The 20,987-nt window shown below is 35.0% G+C and overlaps 1 protein-coding gene across 2 annotated transcripts in view; it reads right to left on the bottom strand.

Moving 5' to 3' along the window:
* Positions 1 to 2,620: 2,620 nt before the first annotated feature.
* LOC123708829 (LIM domain transcription factor LMO4) overlaps positions 2,621 to 20,987 on the bottom strand; it is a 137,769-nt gene continuing 119,402 nt past the window's right edge. For both annotated transcript variants that reach the window (XM_045659746.1, XM_045659745.1), the window contains exon 5: positions 2,621 to 4,127. The gene's annotated coding sequence lies outside the window, so the exon portion shown is untranslated. The remainder of the gene's footprint in view (positions 4,128 to 20,987) is intronic.

A 20,987-nucleotide genomic window follows, 5' to 3' on the forward strand; every position in this document is an offset into this window, starting at 1 on the left:
AAGTCTTCCTTCACAGACCCAGTAAAGGTCATCTGGATCTTTCCATCGCACTTTAGGCTTGATAGTCGCACACTTAGCTAGAATATATAATAGATATAACGTATTTAGGTAACGTAATACTTCGATTTTTTTCAAAGTTACGAGTCTGAAGGTGGCATAAATCATTGAGAAGAAATGGTTATTTGAACCAGATTTATTTTCAATTAATGCAATACATAGAAATATGTAGTAATTTTATTAAAGTTAAATTTTGAATTAATCGTAAATACCAAATCTCTCAGACCTTATTAGATGTATACTGAGGTGACGGTAGCCTTAGGGCGTGTAGTTAATAATATAAACGATCGACTTCCTATACCAAATAGTAGTTAGTCTTAGTATTATGCCAAGCCATCGCCTTCCCAATAAAAATAGATAGGTGAGTATTAAAATCCTGTCGTATTTATTTTCCCCTGAGTGTTTATTCAGTGAAGCGATCACACAACACGATAATCCAATTGTCGCAATGTCCAAAACTCGTGTTCAATGCGCGAAGAGTGCTTTCGAATGGAAAAATCTGTTCGTATTCTATCGTTATTTAAGTATTTTGGCCAATAGATCCCTTTGCTAATAAAACAAACGTTTTGTAGATTATTTTTCTGTATACTTTTTTTAAACACATGCTCGTTATTGATCCTTCACGATAAAACCATAAGGCAACTGCCATGTATGAACCTACTAATCAACGATATATGTGATCGGCCAGTACTGGGCCAGCGTAGTGGGATCTCTATTGAACCGTAAAGGATCCCAGGTAAAGATGTAGGTTTTTATTAAATAATGCTTAATAAACTATGTATTTCAATATTAAAGGTAAGTCCAAAAGATGATAAAGGTGCAGCTTATAATCGAAATCTTAAAAAAAAACTATTCTTTACCTTGTTTTCAAAATTACTAGATAGGAGTTAGTCACTAAAACACATAACCAGCATTAGCATATGTGAGTGTCGTTGAGTAGTTATAATTGATGGTTCAATTACGATTATCTTGTACTTGTAATATACTAAAGCAGGCAGATCGTAAGACAATGTTTTAGTATTGCAATCCTGTGGGTTGCATTTACAACCCCTATATATGTTTAGCCGCCCCCCCTCGTTTCGCCTCAATATGTTGTATTATTTTAATTTAGTCAACCTTTTTTACATACTAACATAGGATCATTTTCCAATGCATTGAAACTATTCGCTGTTCCGGAAAAAAAAACGAAAGTACTATATAGAAGTATTTTTTTATTATATACTATAATTTATGAGACCTTCAAGGAATATAAAAATACACACGAATTGGTCCAGCCGTCTGCCATTAATTTTATTTATGTTGAATTTTATTATGAATCTAATATTCATATTTTAAAGTTTACTATTATATTATGTCGCTTTTTCATTCATAAACTGATATATATATTATGTGTACTCCGCACTAAGAATCTTAAGTATGATTCGTTTTCCAAATTAAGTTCAACTCCAGACATGAATTAAACCCAAACGTTGTTGAATCAAAAGTCCACTAATTTCGCCATGACACCAGTTAAAAAGGCTTCTTTGGGGCTTGTTTACATAATCATTCAATTTGCAATGTTAAACAGCGCTAGCCATCTGGTTTCTTACTTTTTAATTTAATACAGTTTTTCTCAGCTCACTGCTGTCGCATTACATTTCAATAAAATTAAATTCTTGTAATTTTTTTAAAGAGATTCAACCTCATTTGCCAAAAAGGTATGTCCTTGCGACGTTTCTGTATCGGAACATGCTAAATGCTAAAATTATTTCCATTCTGCCTTTTACGTTTTATTTATGGCTTTATTAAGTTCTTTAGCGAACAATAAACATAAATAAGACGGTAATAAATGTTTAAGACCGTAATGTCTGTTGGTAATTCTGCTAATAATATTTGAATAGGCGTTTTCTTACCGTAAATGGAAACGAAGTATGAATAAGATTTATTATATATATTTTGTAGAAGCTGATTGGGTTTGAATGACAATATGGAATTTTTCATAAGTATTAATATGAAAAATATTAGTTAATGTTTTTTATGGAACACGGGGCAAAGAAGCAGCTATTTGCTTAAGGCTGCTAGGAACTAATAAAGAAGTTCTAAGAAAAAAATAGCTTTGAATTGGCAAAACACTCCTGAAGTAATTTATATTTTTGTAAATATTAATAAAGTTAACGGTGTCACGAGACTAAACAAAGCAAAAAAGTAGTTTTCCCCCATTTTAGTGTGTAGAGAATCAGTAGGTTTATATTTTGATATTAGGGTTCACCAGAATCCAGGCATTAATATTCTATTCGTCATCTATTTTCTGCTTCTTTTATTATGACTGGCCTTTATTAAATACTTTGATATGTTTCTATAATAGAACTTGTATTAGCCTTTCTAAGACAATCATAATCAAAACAGATTTGATAATTATATGTAATATAATTCTGTTCTACTTTCTGAACACGGTTTGGTTAGTGTTTTTATATTTTGATTATACAGCATACTCTGCCTCTGCTTACGTAAGTAACAGTTTTTACTTAATTTGTAGTAATTTAAGGTGATAGTTTAGACAAGCAATTAAAACAACATATTAATTTACAAAATTTAATTTCTCCTGTCGCCATACTTAGGCTAGATGAAAGTTTCTGTTAAACTGGTAACACCGCAATTCTACGTGTATTTGCTTAATGTTATAAGATACTTGAGAGACCATCAAGTTGAATTCAAATAAATGGCAAGAATAAACGCTAACATTAGACATGTAAACACCTACTTTAAACAAATGAAGCTACGACTATAACAGATTAAAAATATTTAGTGATTTTTAATCTGTATTTTTGAAAATTATACATTTCTACATTTGAACTTCAGAAAAATATCATAGACATTTATAGAAAAATCCTTTTTTTAAAAGTAGTATTAACAGTATTTTTGATATGATTAATATAACTGTTGAAATTATGAACCTAAGGAATGTTAGCGTTTAATATTACTTACATATTGTAAATATTTTAAAATTTGATTTTATCAACACGTTAATATTGTAATATATACATAGTAACTCGTCAATTCATGATGTTGGCATCGTAATTATTGCTACTTTGCTTCTTAAAAGGTACAAGATGTGTCTACTTACAACTAAAATGTATACTATTATGTACAAATTGTTACAGGCTCGAAGTTAAAGTAACAGCTCGTCAATTAAAAACGAAATAACAATATTCGAGAAATATTTACAAAGATTGGAAATCACAGAGTTGCGTTGAGAATTTTAACCACTGGCAAGAATTACATATAGCATTCAAAATATGTATAAAATAATACTCTTTCATTGATGTATTGTAACGAAACGAACGACTTTGAATAAACATTTCTTTTAATGGGATTGTGGTGATTGAGTACATCAATGTTTCGGGACACTGAAAAAAGTGTACTCCTTAAATGTATGTGTAAACTTAAAACGAGTTAACATGATGTAACACGTCCGCAAATGTTCCTTAAATAATCAATACTCCGAAATACTTAAGTTGCCTTTGTTCGATAATGAAATATAAAATTGGTTAATATTGATAAAGGACAAGCGTCTTAACCGATTACTTATTAGGTATATTACAATTTCCATGATCAGATATTATTACGATATGCAGTTTCGATACATTATCACTTTAAATAGAAACAACACGCTCGTGTTAAACACATCTTACAAGTTAGGAGAATCGAATGATGGCAGATTAAATTTTACATAAATTGCAATTTCACAACCAAAATTAAATACCAGTACAACCGCCATATTCAACATTTGTGAATGCTGCTGAAATCATAGTAGCATTCACACGAAGACTGTTGAATTATGATTAAATTAAGTCGACACCGCAGGTTTCTTTCGACTGAAGTTCAATTGTCTTTGCACAACACTGTCACTCGGAGTCATCGCTGGCTGGCTTGGGCTTGAACGTTGTAAGATCGAGGGCTGGCTCCATGCTGTCTGTTTCTGGTTCAAGTCTGAACGCATTCTGACCCGGCTCTTCACGCGGTTGCGTCCAGGAACTTGCCGAGGGTTCAGGCTTAAAACTCGTTGCACTTAAATATGAGCAGGCCATCATCTGAAACAAATCAAATCATTCATTAGATCGCGTTCGAAGATATTCGCACAAAACTGTTTCACAAAAATAAGACAATATAATCTAACAAAGTGTACCATTATAATTTGGAAGCGCAATTTGGCAAGTCAAAGATCATATTTATGTATATTGTGAACGCAATCTCCGGGAGAGTAGATTGAAGTAAAACAGAGGTTACATAAATAATGAAATATGTAGGTGGGTATTATGAGATGAGGAGGACTAAAGAATTCGCGAGTGGCTTCGGGTCCTCTAATCACGCTAATGGCAATTGCGCAGTTTCCTCTCCCGTTCTTAGTCTTTCAGGGCTTTCAAGCTAATGTGGTACGCGCACGACCAGTTTACTGTCACATCTGCATCGCCAAAATTGTCTCCACACCCCTACTCGTGAAAATTAGACATACATCTATGCAAACTTCTTCTCATCTTAAGATGCTTTTTCAAATGATTAGCCTGTACAATGCGAGCTAAAGTTTTTTGTGGAAGCAAAAGGATTCCTAACAATTTATGGGCTCAATAGGCTATTATAACATTTTCATAGTTGATGTTGCGAACAAAGGTCCCCACACAATTGGCAATAGTTCGCGGAAACAGCTGCGCGTATAGCGAGTGTTCTAACAATGATATTGTAACTTTAATATTTATTGCACTTGATGAACTCCGGGCAAGTTAGTGCAAGTAATATTACCTACGTAAAATACGACTTACGCGAGTAATCGTGAGGATATGACATGCTCATTATTAAAAAGAGCGAGCGTCCAGAACTTTCTCATCAAAGCGACTCAGACAATATGTACAACTTAATTAAAACGGTGTTTTTGCGCTGCGTATAGAACATAATTAACCGTTCCCGTAAACGTGGTTAATATGTTTAAGTGTCGCTATTGCTTTAGGAGACCTAAACTCTCCTATGAGAATAAACAATCGCTACAGGCGGCTCGTCCCGAGTTTCGCCGCACAAATGAATTAGTGGTGCAGTCCCCCGCTCGCCGCGGCCGCCCGCCTACGTAGGGCGGGGGTCATGTTGCGATTAAAATATAATTAGGCGCTCGGCAATTGTTTCGCCATCGAGCCAGGTGGCGCGGCCCGCTAGGTAAATTAAATAGCCGTATAGAGTTTCCAATTACGTCCGCGCGGCCGCGGTGAACGCTTATTGTCTAATAATACCGTCGAACAATATGAGGATCTCGTAGCTGATTAATTATAACAGCTCAAGTCCGCAGGAAGCAGTTGGCATTTGATTGATACTGTGGGCGACGCGGGTCGATAACGCACGTGTAACGCGATATTAATTACGCTGAGACACAGTAATAAATCACGCTTACCTAGTACTTTCGGCAATAATGAATTCAAACGGGCCGTAATTGCGTACCTAATTACGGGTGGACGGGCTTTAATTTATCACTGTCGGATTATGAATTAGAAATGGCGTTAATTAAACATGCATAATATTCGTGGGCGAACGTTTCGTGCGCCCGCGCGGCCCTGGTCGCCGCGGGCTCGCGTAACAATTAGGTTTCAAACTAATACGGACGCCATTGAAACTTAGCCGGGCGTATGTGCTATTCTCTGTGGGAACAGACAGTACAAGCTTTCCATGGAAATTATCTGTTTGTGTTTGGAATTTGAGTATTTTACATGATTTATCAATTAGACAAGCATAGTGCGGTGTTATGCTTTGAATTCTATAGTAGAGCTAAAACAAACCGAGCGTGTTGCGTCGCTTTTACGTTAGTATTATCATATATGTTATCTGTTAAACACAAATTTATTTTCTTACTAATATTTGTACAGAAATTTTGATAAATCGAGAAATTATAAAATGTGTAGTCTTCGTTAGGTAAATTAATTATAAATAAAACATATCACGTCAAAATTATATTCTACTTACCATAAACAAAGCGAGGTATTTAAACTATTAATGGAAGTCACGATTGTTCATTTCATTTATTCTCGAGCCTATTTATTAATTATCTCTGGTCTAGACGCGGCCCCTACATCAATACAGCTTACCCAGAGGTAAACCATTTCATTACACGCTTAATTTAATTAGTTAAGAAGACCCTCGGGCGTCTTGTACAGGTATAATTGGGTAAGACATTCTTTATAGTTAGGATTGTTCTGAATAGTCATTTTGATGTACAGTGTTCTTAATAGAACAACGTTCTGAATTTAAATAATGCTGGTTTTCAGCAAGTTTAATCATTATTCTAATTTTAAATATTCATAAATGATTCTCTTCAATATTATAAATGTTCTTATTTGTTGCAAACTCGAGTTAATAGGAATTTTTATTGGAACATTCCTATTATTAAATAACAATTTGTTTAATCCACAGTCTACCAGACAGGATAGAATAAAAATTTGGTTTATGTTCTCAAGTGGCCTAGTGACTTCAGCGTGCGAATCTTATGACCGAGGTTCGATCCCGGCTGTACACTAATGGACTTTCTTTATATGACCGCAATCAACATATGCTCGAACGGTGATCGTGAGGAAACCGGCTTGCCTTAGAACCAAAAAGTCGACGGCATGCGTCAGGCACAGAAGGCTGATCACCTACTTGCCTATTAGATCATAAAACAGGTACAGAAATTTGAGGCCCAGACCTAAAAAGCTTGAAGCACCATTGATTTATTTTATTTGTATGATCTTAAGCGAACACACTACCTTATCGTCGTCCTAGTATATTTTTTAAAACAATTATTGTAAAAATCTCAATGACCAAAACCGCTTTCAGGAGCACAGTTAACCGTCTAGTTTAAGCTTATTTTTTGGAAAGCTTAAGTCTGGCAGTAAAATTATAAAAAGAAAGTTTGAGGTACTCATGTCTCAGGTAACAAAAGGTAAAAAGGCCGCGTTTTGGTTCATTGGCGCAAATAATATCAATAAAAAATTAACACTCGGATAATTTATATACTATTAACTATCTTTCCCGCCTTTTCAGCTTAAATTGTATAGTTTTATATTGAATTTTAGGAAGTTTCCAGAAAGATTATTGGAAGTTCTACTCTACGTGTAGATAACGTCAAACCCGAGCTTGGTCAGCGGAGGAGTCGAATTTCCATCATTATGCAAGACCGTAGAGGCTGGCACCGGACCACTGCAAACTTTGTTAATTGCTTCCACGGATTAGTAGTTAGTAACATAAAATAAATTACTTGTATTGATTTTGCCTAGCCTTCAATTCTGTTAATACATAAAAGAATATTGATAAATATATTTATTGTGTAATAATGTTATGTGTAATAGATTTGTAAAACACTGATGTTTTTGGCGACTTCAAAAACAAAAACAAATCACTACGTCGTGTATTGTTTGTGTGTTTTATTAGGAATCATTGCCTGGATTGTCAGAGAGAATGGAGGATTTGTTCATAGCAGTGAAACCGACAATTTGGTAAGGAAATATTTGTAACCATTAGTTTTTTGGCAAAATTTGATATAATGGAATAATTATCGTATCTCAAATATGTTTTGTTTGCAAAGCCGATGAAGGCTTAAGGTTTTGGTATGTGGCAATCAATGCGTTTAGCTTTATGTAGATATTGAATAGAAAGTGGTTGAACGCGTACAATGGTCTACAGCCCATCGGCATTCCATTAACTAGTTCGACAAACATGCCCGACGCATCCCTGAAATAAGAGGGACTATACACAAATAGTGCTCAGAGCTTTGCAACTCAGAAATATCGCAGGAATTTCATTTTTTTTCTTTTAAATTAATAAAATTTAATTATTAAGTTAAGCTTCTGACATTACTGTTTATTTTTATCCAGTTGTGGTATTAACATTTTCTGTGAAAAAATATTCTTGATTTTTAAGTATCGTTCTCATCCTAATCAATGCTCATTATAGTGTTTTTTATAGTTTTTTTTTTAAGTTTTTGTTAGCACCTCAATGCCTTGTTAAGTGAGCAATCCAAGAAACTAAATATCTGACAATTACGTGCTTTGTAACGTTTATAAGTTAAGTTAAACAAAACTCGTAACAGTGTGCATACCTCTTGATAGAGATAAACGTAAGGGACCAACAAAACTGTTTATATTGGAGGTTCCGAGTGCGGGACGTCGCGAGACAATACATATTTAGATACATTGAACACAGCCAAATAATTTAATAGTCCTAAGCTCATAGATGTTAGCAAACAATCGTCTGTTATTGAACGTTTAAATATTTGAATAATTAATTGATATAAATGTGGTTTATATTGTTTACAGTGCTAAAGTCAAATAATTGTCATTTGTCATCGAAAATGTATTCAATATCTTAATCTGTTTTATTATTTATGCACCAATTTTAGCAAATGAATGCGATATCCTTACCTTACCTTTCGTGCAATTACGAATTAGTGAAGAAAGACCGTACATTCGCAGATATGGTATAGAGAGATAGGCGAGTGATAATACAGGGTGGAGTAATAAATTAGGGCGGCGTAGGGCGGGCAGCGTTAGCGTGCGATTTGGCCGTTTGTCGCGTCGCGTGCGCCCGCGTTCATTCCTTATTCATGCTGGGCATGCACGCGATGCGATACAACTCCACGCATTAATCATCGCTCGTCTTCAGTTTCAGGTGCATGCTAATCGTTTCATTGATATGTCTAGCTGCATGAAATATTTTTAAAGTTATTTATAAGTAGTAACTATAGTACGAGTAGTGCATATATAATACAAAAAATATGTTTATTATGGAACATAATATAGAAATATCACTTATTCCACGTCATTCAATTTAAATAAGTTGACATTCCTACTCATCGGCAAAGAAGACAAGATGTAGGCCGAGAGAAAAAGCCGGCGTAAAAATAGCAAATCATCATACAACACTTATTTTAAAACAAATATCGCAAATTAATTAGAAGTAGCCTGTCTAGCACTAGTCCCAGGGCCTTTAATCAACTTTAAAGATAATCTTTAACTTTGTAGTAAGTCTTTTTACACAGCTTTTCTTTAATACATTTATTAAATGTTTTAAAAGGCAGAGATAAAAGAGCCTTTGGGATTTTATTAAAGAAGAGTATCCCTTTTCCCAAAAAATAATAACTAACTTACGATAGTCTATACGGGGAAATTGCAGCATGCGTTTTTTTCCGAGTATTAATATTGGGCGTTTGTTCTATTCTAGTAAACTTATCGATATATTTATTTATTTCAATATATAGGTTAATACTTTGTATATTAATATTTGTAGGCTGCAAGGTTTTACATCAAAGCCCAGTCGGAGTAACAGTTTATTATTAATAAAATTGGGATTGGTTTTGTGTGGTGCCAGCGGTGAGCAGGCAGGGCGAGACGCGGTAACGATGCCCGCTCGTTATCGGGCGGGCGGTCAGCGCCGCGGAAAATTCGGCCGAAACTGACGCGCGTGAAAATTTAATGAACGGCCGGACGCTAGTTAACTAAAAGGTAAAGTGCACCCTCTTGACGTGTTCGGTAAATATTAATAGTGAGTGTGCTAGCGTGAGCCATTAAAAATGCACGAGTCCGCGGACACGGTCCAACGTGTTCATTAGCCTCTTTGCATGCTCTCCAAAGTAAATCACAAAAGTATACGTCTCGATGACACAACTTTTCTATTACCGGCAATCCAATGCACATTTCTCTTCCGCCGCGGACCGTGATTATCGAATTTGCCCAATAAAATGCGACATCCAATATCGAACTTCCGCAAACCGTTCCTTTTGCCCTGGAAACACTTCCTGAGCGGAACAAGTTTCGTATCCAAACCGTTTTAAAACTCTTACGACCACTATTAAGGATAATAGAAACGTCTAGCTAGAATGAGTCAAGAAATTATGTGTTCTACTGGAATGATCTAACTTGGACGTTTATGTTCTTTTCGTTTGAAGCCGAGGGCGTTATTGTGGAGAGCCGAGAGGAAGAGTATTTGTTACGCAGTAATGAGGATCGTTAATTATGTATCGCAAGGTGCGTTTCAATTCGAAACGGTTCAGTATCGCTCTCGTGAACGAGGTCAAGGGTTCGCAACTCTCAACTTTGAAGGGCTGCCAAATTAATGAGGCACTCCTTTGTAATAAAGATATAACAAGATATAACTGCGCACGCGAAGCCTACTGCCCTCGATGTCATTAAAGGCGTTGTGAAGTCTCTACGCGAGTCGTTATCGCTTGTCTAAACAATTGCGCTATATTTTTCCAAACAAACTCTTCTAAGATAGGACGGTGTAGCGATTTCAAGCAAATCGCTGTCAGGTGACGTTTAGACGATGTCTATATCTTTCAATAAATAAAACCTAATTGGTTTAGGCCATATCAAACAGCAAGCTGGCGTCATAAGCACGTGAATGAAACATTCCATCAGTTCATATCGGTGGGGTGGCCTGGGTAGATTACAGGGTGGCTTGCGGCCTGGGGTTTCTAAGTCGCGGCTAATTGGATGAGCTAGCGGCCAGGCAGGCCCAATTAGCACCGTTGTGATTCATTTTAATCGAGCGCCCTCCTCTGCGCCGCGGATTAAGCCTTACAGTTTCACTTTCGGTATGATGACTTTCTGACGTAGTTTTTGATACGGCATGCAGACCTGTTGCAAGATGAATCAAAAGATCTTACTGCGAGATTACAGCAGGTACATCTCTAAACCTAATTAATGTTGTTATATCAATATCAATCAGGTTTACCTTATCTATTTTTAAGGAACAGTTGTATATCTTAGCTAATTGTAATATTTAAGGAAAACTACATTTGTGAACTCGAAATTCTGAACAAATTTAACGTCAATACTCGGAATAGGCTAAAGAATAATTCAATAAACGCTCCGCTCCGTTACTCAATATTTTGATTAAAAACATCAGCAATCCAGTGACGCTCCATAATGCTCAGAAGATTGAATTCGACGCGTCCCGTTTCCATTGCGAAATGCATTCAATCGGGACGCATCGTATACGTCCATTAACGTGCGAGTTTACAAAACAGAGGCATGTGAGAGTGAGACGACAAGAGAAACCACTTCCGCGATGAGATGGCGCACTTCCTGTGATTGAGCCCGCCGCGCGATATCTTTTTCCTCGCAATAAGCTATTAGTGAATACTTAAGTGCTTGCTTAATATGCGTTAAGAAGTGATACACGTACTCAGCATTTTTGAATTAGCTTTGTACACAACACTTTGCGAGTCTTTAAAATAGATTCGTAATCGCGCTAAGTTTTTCAGTTTTTCAATTTACGTACAAGAATATATTTTAATGAATATATGAAATTGTCTTCAGATTTCAATCGTTTTGTTTGTCTTCTAATGTTCTTGGAGACACAGTTTTGTTAAGTAAATTAAAGGGTATAAATAAAATAAATCAATGGCGCTACAACCTTTTTAGGACTGGGCCTCAGATTTCTGTATCTGTTTCATGATCATTTGTAAATTGAATAGGCAAGTCGGTGATCAGCCTTCTGTGCCTGACGCACGCCGTCGACTTTATATCGATCTAAGGCAAGCCGGTTTCCTCACGATGTTTTCCTTCACCGTTTGAGCGAATGTTAATGCTCACATAGAAAGAAAGTCCATTGGTGCACAGCCGGATCTCGGACCTACGATTTCAGGGATGATAGTCGCATGCTGGAGCCACTAGGCCAACACTGCTCTACATTAAAGGGTATATCTATAATATTTTAAAGCCTGAAAATATTTTGTTCCTAACACATTCGTGTTTTTACAAAATATTCTAACTAACCAAGGCTTACAGATTCATGAGTCCGTGCCATTGAAATACCAATTTAGTTAGCAAGTTGTAATTACAAATTGGATGCTTATCTCGTAAACATCTGAAGCGTTCTGAACATCGCAAGCTAATGATATAACGATACAGGAACACAATCATATATGCAGTTGTCTGCACCAGAAATGAATGTTGTCCCACCCTATGCAATTTCCACTGCACCCCGACCCATTCCTCTCGCTCAGCTAAGTAATGACTTAGATTCATTCTCGGATAATTGAGCAAACTAGCTCAGTTACTTCGTTTGCCTATGTTCTTTTCAAGTTCTAATTCTGTTTGAATCTTCACTGGTTTAGTTCATAATAACCTAAACGTTATGTTCAGTGCAAAATAAATAAAAATGTATTAATTTCGGTGGCAGTTGTAGGGATGTTCAAATATATGTTAAATTAACCTTATTTGAAGCTGCGTGACAACGGACTTTAATCGTTTAATACTTGAGCTTATAACTAACATGAAATTAGGGGTTGCGACGCTAGTCTAACAAAAACCTAACTTGACTTATTGAAGGGTTATATGTTACCTATAAAGAATATTACAATTTATGGGTATGTAAAACACTAAAGAGCCTAACCAAATGTGAGTAATTAAAAATATCGTTTGCGCTTCGTATTATTACTTAAATATATATGTGTATCTTAATTAATGTTAAGTTATGAAACTCCCGTCTTGATAAAATATCTCCTAACTTATAAACAATAAGCTTTTTTATCAAACTACTGAATTTATTACTAACTTAAAAGCTTTTATTATATATAAGACTAATCATAATCCTATTCACGTATTTAACTAATGTAGGTTGAAATAGAACAGACAATAAATGTTAATTTGAAGCCAAACTAAGTAAGCATGTTTGAAAATACAAAATGCCGGTGCAACGAGTATCGTTAAGACAATATTTTAAAACTAATTCCAGGGTAATAGCTGGTTGTGCCGATAACCGGCGAACGTTTACAATGTTTTTGGCTGCTCGTATTTTTTGGTTGGTTTTACGGTCGGGGAATATGAAAAGTTTTGAGGGGCTCTCGTAGCGAGGCGTAAAGTTTACGATGCGTCTTCAAGTTGAATGCGCTACATATTCGCGTGTTGAAATTCCACGGAAAACCGCATTATACATGCTATCATCTGACCATGAAAATTTTAAACGCAATTCAAACTGAAAGCATTTCGAGAGGCCGCGACGTTACAAGTCTTTTAAATAGGCATCAGCTGCAATTTTCTCCAAACGAGACCGCATCTTATAAATTTCCGATTAAATTTTGGATACGAGCGCCAATGAACACAAATTCCTAGAGTCGGTCCAATAAAGGACGACGCGCAGCCGCGTTAGGAGGCCATAAACGAACGTATTATCCATGTAAGGCGGAATAGCCGTTGCACAATTAATTGTTTCATTTTGGGAAACAATTCCCGCTCCTCATTCAATTAAGAGCGGCGAGTGCGGGCGGGAGGGAGGTTCTCCCCCCTCAGCTCATGAGACGGACGTATTAATAGCGCCTGCAATATTGATATACTCGTATCGTATCCTACCTCGCCTCGAATACGATATTGTTTGTTAGCGAATTCGATTTGTGTCGATCATAAATCTTGCGCCTTATGTTCAAATCGGGTTGATTAAATTCGGAAAAGAGTTTCCTTACGATTTCAAATCTATATTTATAATGAGCATGTGTGGAGCATACGTGACACAATTAGCAAAAGCACACAAAATTAAGCTAGACAAACAGTGGAAGCGGAATGCACAGAGTTTCCCCGATCTACGAATTTTATATAACTACACGCATTCCTTATTCATTGTGTTTGTCAAGAACATTACTGTAGACCTTTTAATATAACTTCTAGTCGCTCAAACGCAAATTGGAGTTCTTGAACAAGTTCGCAAGTCACGCTTTAACCTTAGCGATTATTAGTAGCCGCGTGTCAACTGGCGAACAAATTTAATTTGCCGCTGTATTATGCGGATCATTAAGCGTATTGAGCTACATTCATTAAGCAAGTTTTAATTTAATATCACTACCGGAGCAACTTTATACCGGAGTTTATAATCAATATTTGCGCACATGCTTTATTATACTATTTTTCAACGAACGCTTGCTGTTTTTATGATCTTACAATGTTACTCATTAACTAGTGCAGTGGAAACTCAGTTGCTATATGATTTTATTATCTTGCGACACTTTTAATCAATTATACTTACTAAGTAAGAATATTGAAGTATTTAAAAAGACAATCTAATTAAGCTAATGCAAATGTATAATTAAATTAAGAAAAAGATACGTGACGCGTCAGAGCTTTCAAATCAACATTCTAAGTAGGAGATTCGAGGGCAATCTGTTAGATTGGTTCATTAAGGCCTCCATTAGTGGAGTAATGAGTCGCGATGCATGTCGGGACTGGACTGATAGACGAGCGAATTAAAAACGCTTAGAAAACGCAACTCAAACAAAGGATGATACCTGCACAATACAGGTGTTACAAATAAAAAGTTGGTTAATTAATTAAATTACCTTATGAAACATACATTCCGGAAACTGTAATCTACTTATCGAGGCCGTAATAAGGCGTTAAAACGTAATTTAAATGCCTTAGTCATGTATGCCCATAATAGTCAAAAGTAAAAAGTGTTTATGCAAAAGAATTACAATACTGTTTACAGCTAATTAAGAGTGCCTTACCCTTTACAACTAAGTAACTGTACGAGCCAAGTCTGCTCACTCAGGCTTTCTTAGTTTTATAAGCGTGATGATTGCCTAAATCGTCGAGTTACGCCCCGAGAGTATAGCCAGATGTAGGAACTCTCTTCAACTGTTACATTGCATTCATTCGTTATATAGCAAGAAATATTTCATTATTTCGATTATATTATATTGTTGTACGCGAGTGTTAATATAGAGTAAAAATAAAATCGTCTATAATTTAAAGCACCCCGATAACCCCAGGAACCGTTCATTTGGTGTTTCTTACAGCTATTTCAGCTGTACAGCCTTGGCGTAAAGTAATCTACATGTGAAATCACAGATGTAAAATAAAAAAAAAATTTATTCATAATTAACAAGATGCAAGATGAGATATTGTGTTTGACAAGGAAATATGAGATATAAACGTTAATATGAAACAATATTTGTGCCAATACAGCCTGTAGCAGTGTTTACAAACCTAAATCTCTCTAAAATTCTTATGTGATTTACGATTTAGGAAGAAATCAATTGCAAATTATTAACGAAACATAGTTAATTTTCAATTAAACGAATGAAAAACGTCGAGTCGACTTTAGAATTGCCCCCATAACAATCAAGTTGCCCCCTTAACTGGTACTATAAACTATAGCCTCTAAAAAACCAGATAATTTAAAAAATCATTTGTAAATCTTAATAAAATCCCGAGACGGGCGTTCGAGCTGACCGTTTATAAAAATCGAGACGTTTAAGATGAAAATTAGCTGCAGCTTGGAAGATTTTGAGTATGAATGCAGGTCGGGTGGTGTCCATTAGCCTAATTGACGTTGGTTGCGGTACTACGTTCTTTGTTAACGTCACACTATTCGACTGGATATAAAAGGAATTATGGAGTTTGCTTGTTTAATTTTATAATGCTTAGTGGTGCGGATTTGGATAATTATTTACGCAAATATTAACTTATTTTGTTCTATCCGTTTTATTAACCTTCTATAAAGAAGCTTCTTGTAAAATAAACGAATAATATTTTAAATAATTTCTCCCGTATAACATTTACAACAAAATGAACCATCGTTTTATTCGATGTATGTGTCTACCACTTAACATAAGAGGCTATATGTCTAAGTATGCAAAAACTTTTTTTTTTAATTTTGAAAACGAATTAAAAATATATTTAAATAAATATTATATGCAAAGTTTCAAGATATACGTGATCGAGTAGTCTATTCTCACAATCACAAAAGCTGAGTGAGACGGGGTCTGCTAATTAACTGGTGAACTTTGATGAATCCTCAACACTAATTAATGCTCGCGGGATACTTGGCCTTACAGGCACCCCTTCACGAGTTCTTATTACTTCTGGGTATAATTTTAATTATAATTAGTAGATTTTTTAACACGTAAGCTTTCACTTCACTTAGCTTTTATTTATACCAATTGCGGGTTTAGACATAAAATATACTTCATGTACTTTGTATTCCACCGCATGATTTTAAAATCTCTATGATCTGGTATTTAGAGCAAAAGCTTTATGTGTAACGAAAAACATTGAGATGGATAGATTGTACTCACAAAATGACGTAAACGACAAAATAGTGTTCAATATGAAGAGACATAAACCAGAGTGGCAAATACGAAGTAATGTCTTTTATTTACCGCAGAATTTAAATAGGTCGCACAGTGCGATCAGGAACAGCGACTACATATTTTATATTGCAAAGTGTGGTAGCGGGTTGGAAGCCTCAATCCCTTGGTCGTAGTGAAACTTCTCAACGCTGTTTTTTATTGCGCAGAATTTAAATGCATTTTTGATGTTAGGAGATGACACGCGGCCGTCGCCCGCCGGCGTCCTATAATTTCCCAACTTGAACTTCACTACATTAAGAGCTGATTGCTCGAAGAAACTTGAGACATTTTGGCGTATTCTTTGGATTCCCAGGATGCCGCGTTACCGGTCTTTGTTTGGCACTACAATACTTCGGATTTTAACTTTTTTATTAAGTGTTTTTGTTCTGATCTCGGTTTTTGCTATATACTTGTTCGATAAGCTTTAATATATTTCATACTCTGGAAGCACTATTTTAAATATTCCTTGTTATATAATCATAATATAAAGATTATCAAACTTGAAAATTACATATTTATTTTGTTTTAACATTTAAACTCTAAACTATAATTCGATGAATCATTTCGAAGTTTAAACTATTAATTAGTAAAAGGATAAAGTGCTCGGAGCAATTTCAATTAAACAGCTGATGAGGTCAGGTGACAAGACAATACGTTTAGGGACAGGTTACAATTTCACCACGGATTGACTCCTCCAATAGTTTTTAGCTAAAAGGATTGCCGTGTTCGCTCTTCGTACTTCTTTGAACACTTATTTATTGCTCTCATAATGCTATTTCAGTTTTATGAAATAAAACTTTGTTCATATTATGAAAATCTTTATATAAGTGCGAGAGTTAGTTCTCTGTTTAGTGGAATAATTCGGCAATATAATAATATGGCAGGCTACTACTACTACTTACTAGAAAGGTACTTGTAACTGATTATCTTGTTTAGTTCTCGTATTTAAAGTTAAACCTATTAGGTCTTGGATAAAATATAAGTAATGTTTAGTGGGTGATTACGACTAATGAAATTTAAGAATGTGTTTCTACAGCTAGTCTAGCTTCCAATTGTCTGACCAGTCACGAAAGCGTCTCAATACGGCAGCTTCTTATATACTCGGACGTCAATATATTTATAAGTCAGTGGTCAGTGATTTCCGCATCAAGTTCCAGTGTATTTTCTTGTATCTTAATTTTATATTATTGCCTGTGTATATATTTTGTTAACCGTAAAAACAGAAAATAATTTTCATTTGCGGTACAATATTACTTGTAAAAGCGTTTCCTTATTACAGTAATATTCGTAAATAAAATGTCGAATATTTCCAGTCATTATGGACCGTAATCGAGTCTGTAATAATTAGTTCAACCTCCACAAGTGATTGTACGAGGTGATAGCATTGTTTTCGAACAACATTTTTGCATATTTTCACCGCACCTCGAATAGTGGGCTGTGTCCAATTCATGCATATTTTTTGTGTAAATGAGAATTAATTAAAACGTGAAATCGAGAATTTTCTTCAAATTTATTGACGTGAATATTAACTGACAATGTTATAGTTTAAAATACAATAAATGCTACAGTAAGGCTACTTTAAGAAACTGTAAGGAGATTACAAATTTAAGAAAGATTTTGTTAGGTTTTAATTAAGCAAATGTATGTCACATATTTATAATATTTTAAAGACTTCATATTTCCATAGTACAGCACAAGATCTTATCGATATTCTATTAAAGTTACTAAAAATACACTTCCTTTTGCGTTACTCATAAACACTTTTATTCCGGCGCGTGAGAATATGTCAAGCCCATACGATCATATAAAAAAACACGATACAGAAATGAATCACCGCACACAGTACCATCATAACACGTCGGTATCAATTACCAAGTGGCTATGAAATCAACCATAGGCGTATTATTCGACAATTTAACAGAAAATTAAAGTAGAGCCGCAAACCGCGGACGTCATTTCACTATAGTTTGTCCAATTTATCTCTGCCCAGAGTCGTTGGGAAATAATCGTAATCGAAGCGAACATTGCGCCGAACAATATGGGCCGATGGCGGCCTCTAATTGGCCCTTACCTGGAGCGCACTCGAGAATGATAAAGCCCCCATTAGCCGCCCTATTATTTACCTACTCGTCATTAGCGTAGACTTCATTAGGATAACGAGATAACGGAGCTGAGCTCGAGTAGGGTGAATTTTTGGTGTTTTTCATATGAAGATTTCTAAGAATTGGCTAATTCTTGTTATGAAGGACGTGATACCAAGGTCAGGATACTCCAACTAATGTATCTAATGAGTTTTGACATACAAAGATGAACGCAGAACAGTTCTTAAACAACCGATGACTATAGAACACATCGGCCGCGTAGCACATTTGTGTCTTTGTAGGACATAATTTTTTTTACAGAATGGGACAAACAGATTGAACACTGATCTGTTGTTAAGTGATACCATGGCCCATGGACAATCAATGCCAGAATAAAGTTGTTGGCTATAGTTTTGTAACTTATGGTAATGTTGGTATAGCGTTTCCATTTTTAATAACCTTACCAAAGTTAATTTATGCTGCGCGAAAGGATTGACCATTAAGATTTCGATCGTAATGCGAGCTATGGAGGTTTCATTGCCCGTTTCGAAAAACTTCCCAAATTTATTGTTAATTATAATGCAGGCGTCGAACTCGGAGATAAGATCATAGCAGAGTCTATTTAATTATTTAAAAACATAATACAGTTTCATAAATTTGTATACGTCCCTACACTGATGTAACGTATGAAAAATAGTTTTTTTTTCAGTTTTCTATTATATTTCGTATCTAATATAGATTTTTTTTCCGACAAAAATTCCTTAAATTTGTACATTGACGACATTTGGCCGCTACAATCTTTTTAGGTCTGAACCTCATATTTCTGTAACTATCTATATCTAATAGGCAAGTAGTTGATCAGCCTCTTGTGCTTGATGTGCTTGATTGTCTAAGGGCGAAAATAAAACCGGCTTCTCACTATGTTTTCCTTCACTGTTCAAGCGAATGTTGAATGCGCACATACATAGAAGATCCATTGGCCGGGGATCGTACCCACGACCTCAACAATGAGACTCGCACGATGAAGTCACTAGGTTAACGCAGCTAGTAAGTTTGAATTAAATTGTGCTTAAAATAAAAGGCTTTTATATTTATAGTTGTTTACATACCATTTGGATCAAGTTCAAAGTACAGCCTATTTATATAGATATACAAGTACGGTCACGACTCCATATTCTTTCATTGTAATGACCTCCGTTAAGTGTTAATTTGATTTTAAATTATGCCAGTGATTACAATCTTTACGTGCAAGTCTCGCCCTAGGCTTTAATTACACCGATCCCTGTTGCTTTACCTTGAACTCTATTACGTCATTAAAATGTATTAACTGGTTCAATTATAACTTTTAATTTTATAGCTTATATATTTAAACTAAACTGGAAAACGTCAGTATCTCAGAACAGAGTACCTGCACTGATGTTAAGAGAGATGTTCAGAGAGCACGCTTGCCTAGGAAATATCTGTGATATACCGAGTTAACTTCACGAACTTAACAGTTAAATACAACCGTGTCGTTACGACCTGTTTCGGCCTCAGACCTCTGTTTCGTAATATTTTTATTTGTTATAGGCCGTGTAATAGACACGCCGTGAACTATTTGGGTTCAAGGTATATCCTTTCATAACAAAAACATATATAAAATATTCAGTTTTATACTGTTTGAAATTGGGTTATCTGTACGATTATGAAAATAAAAAATCACACAAAACAATGCTTTATGAATTTATAGGCATTTAAATTCAACATTTTAATAAGAGTTTGTTTGTTTAATTCAAATACGTTAGTTTTTTGAAAAGTTAAATTGCTTAGAAAATGGAATAAATAGCAAGTGAGCTGGAAACTGAAAAACGTAAAAGATTGTGAGGAAAAGCGCTAACTTACGGAAGTTTAGTAACAAGTAGTAGGAAAGTTTTCTTGTGCGCTTTCATTAATTATTCTATTGTGTTTCCAATTTTTACACTAAATAATTTACGTTTAAACCAACAACTAACATCGTTATTATGGCTTACGTACGTACGTAATTATAGATAAATTGGGTAATGTATATATATACTTTGGTTTTTCTGAATTTAAATTTGGTATTAATTTGATATACAGTTTCCTGTAGTGTAAATCCCTATAGCCAAACAGATATGGCACATACTATTTTCCTTGAATTTTAAATATTCTCTATTATGATTTTCTTCTTGTAAAGTAATTGCTTCGCTGCAAATCAAAACTGCTTTATGTTCTAAACCTGTAAATAATTCGAAAAATCGAATAGCTATCATAACAAAACACATACATTTATGTATGGAAAACAGTGTCCGTGGTCCGAACTAAATGGAAGCATGGACCAGAAAATAATAATAATAATTCGGGTAGTATGTATGGGTCATTGATACTGAGCTGTCAATATTTGAAGGGACTGCTAAATTCTGTCTTTATTGATTTTGAACCCTTTAAAATAACTGTATTGTCTATTTAAAATTATCGCGTTTACGTATATTTGGCGAAACTATCTTAAAGCCTCTGATGTTAATGAAACCATTAACAAAACTTTGATATCTCTATATCAAATGTATCATTTAAGAATATTAAGAAAAAAGTTAATTGCCTCATATAGTTATCGTCATTTCAGCTTTTAATTAAAGCCGAGAGAACATTTTCTAATTACGCAGCTATGTTATAGCTCGTTGTATAAAAACTTTGTAATCGATGTTTGTATGTATCTAGAATTTATGTAGATTAATGTA

The sequence above is a fragment of the Pieris brassicae genome, chromosome 4 (assembly GCF_905147105.1).
Source record: "Pieris brassicae chromosome 4, ilPieBrab1.1, whole genome shotgun sequence".
NCBI lineage: Eukaryota > Metazoa > Arthropoda > Insecta > Lepidoptera > Pieridae > Pieris > Pieris brassicae.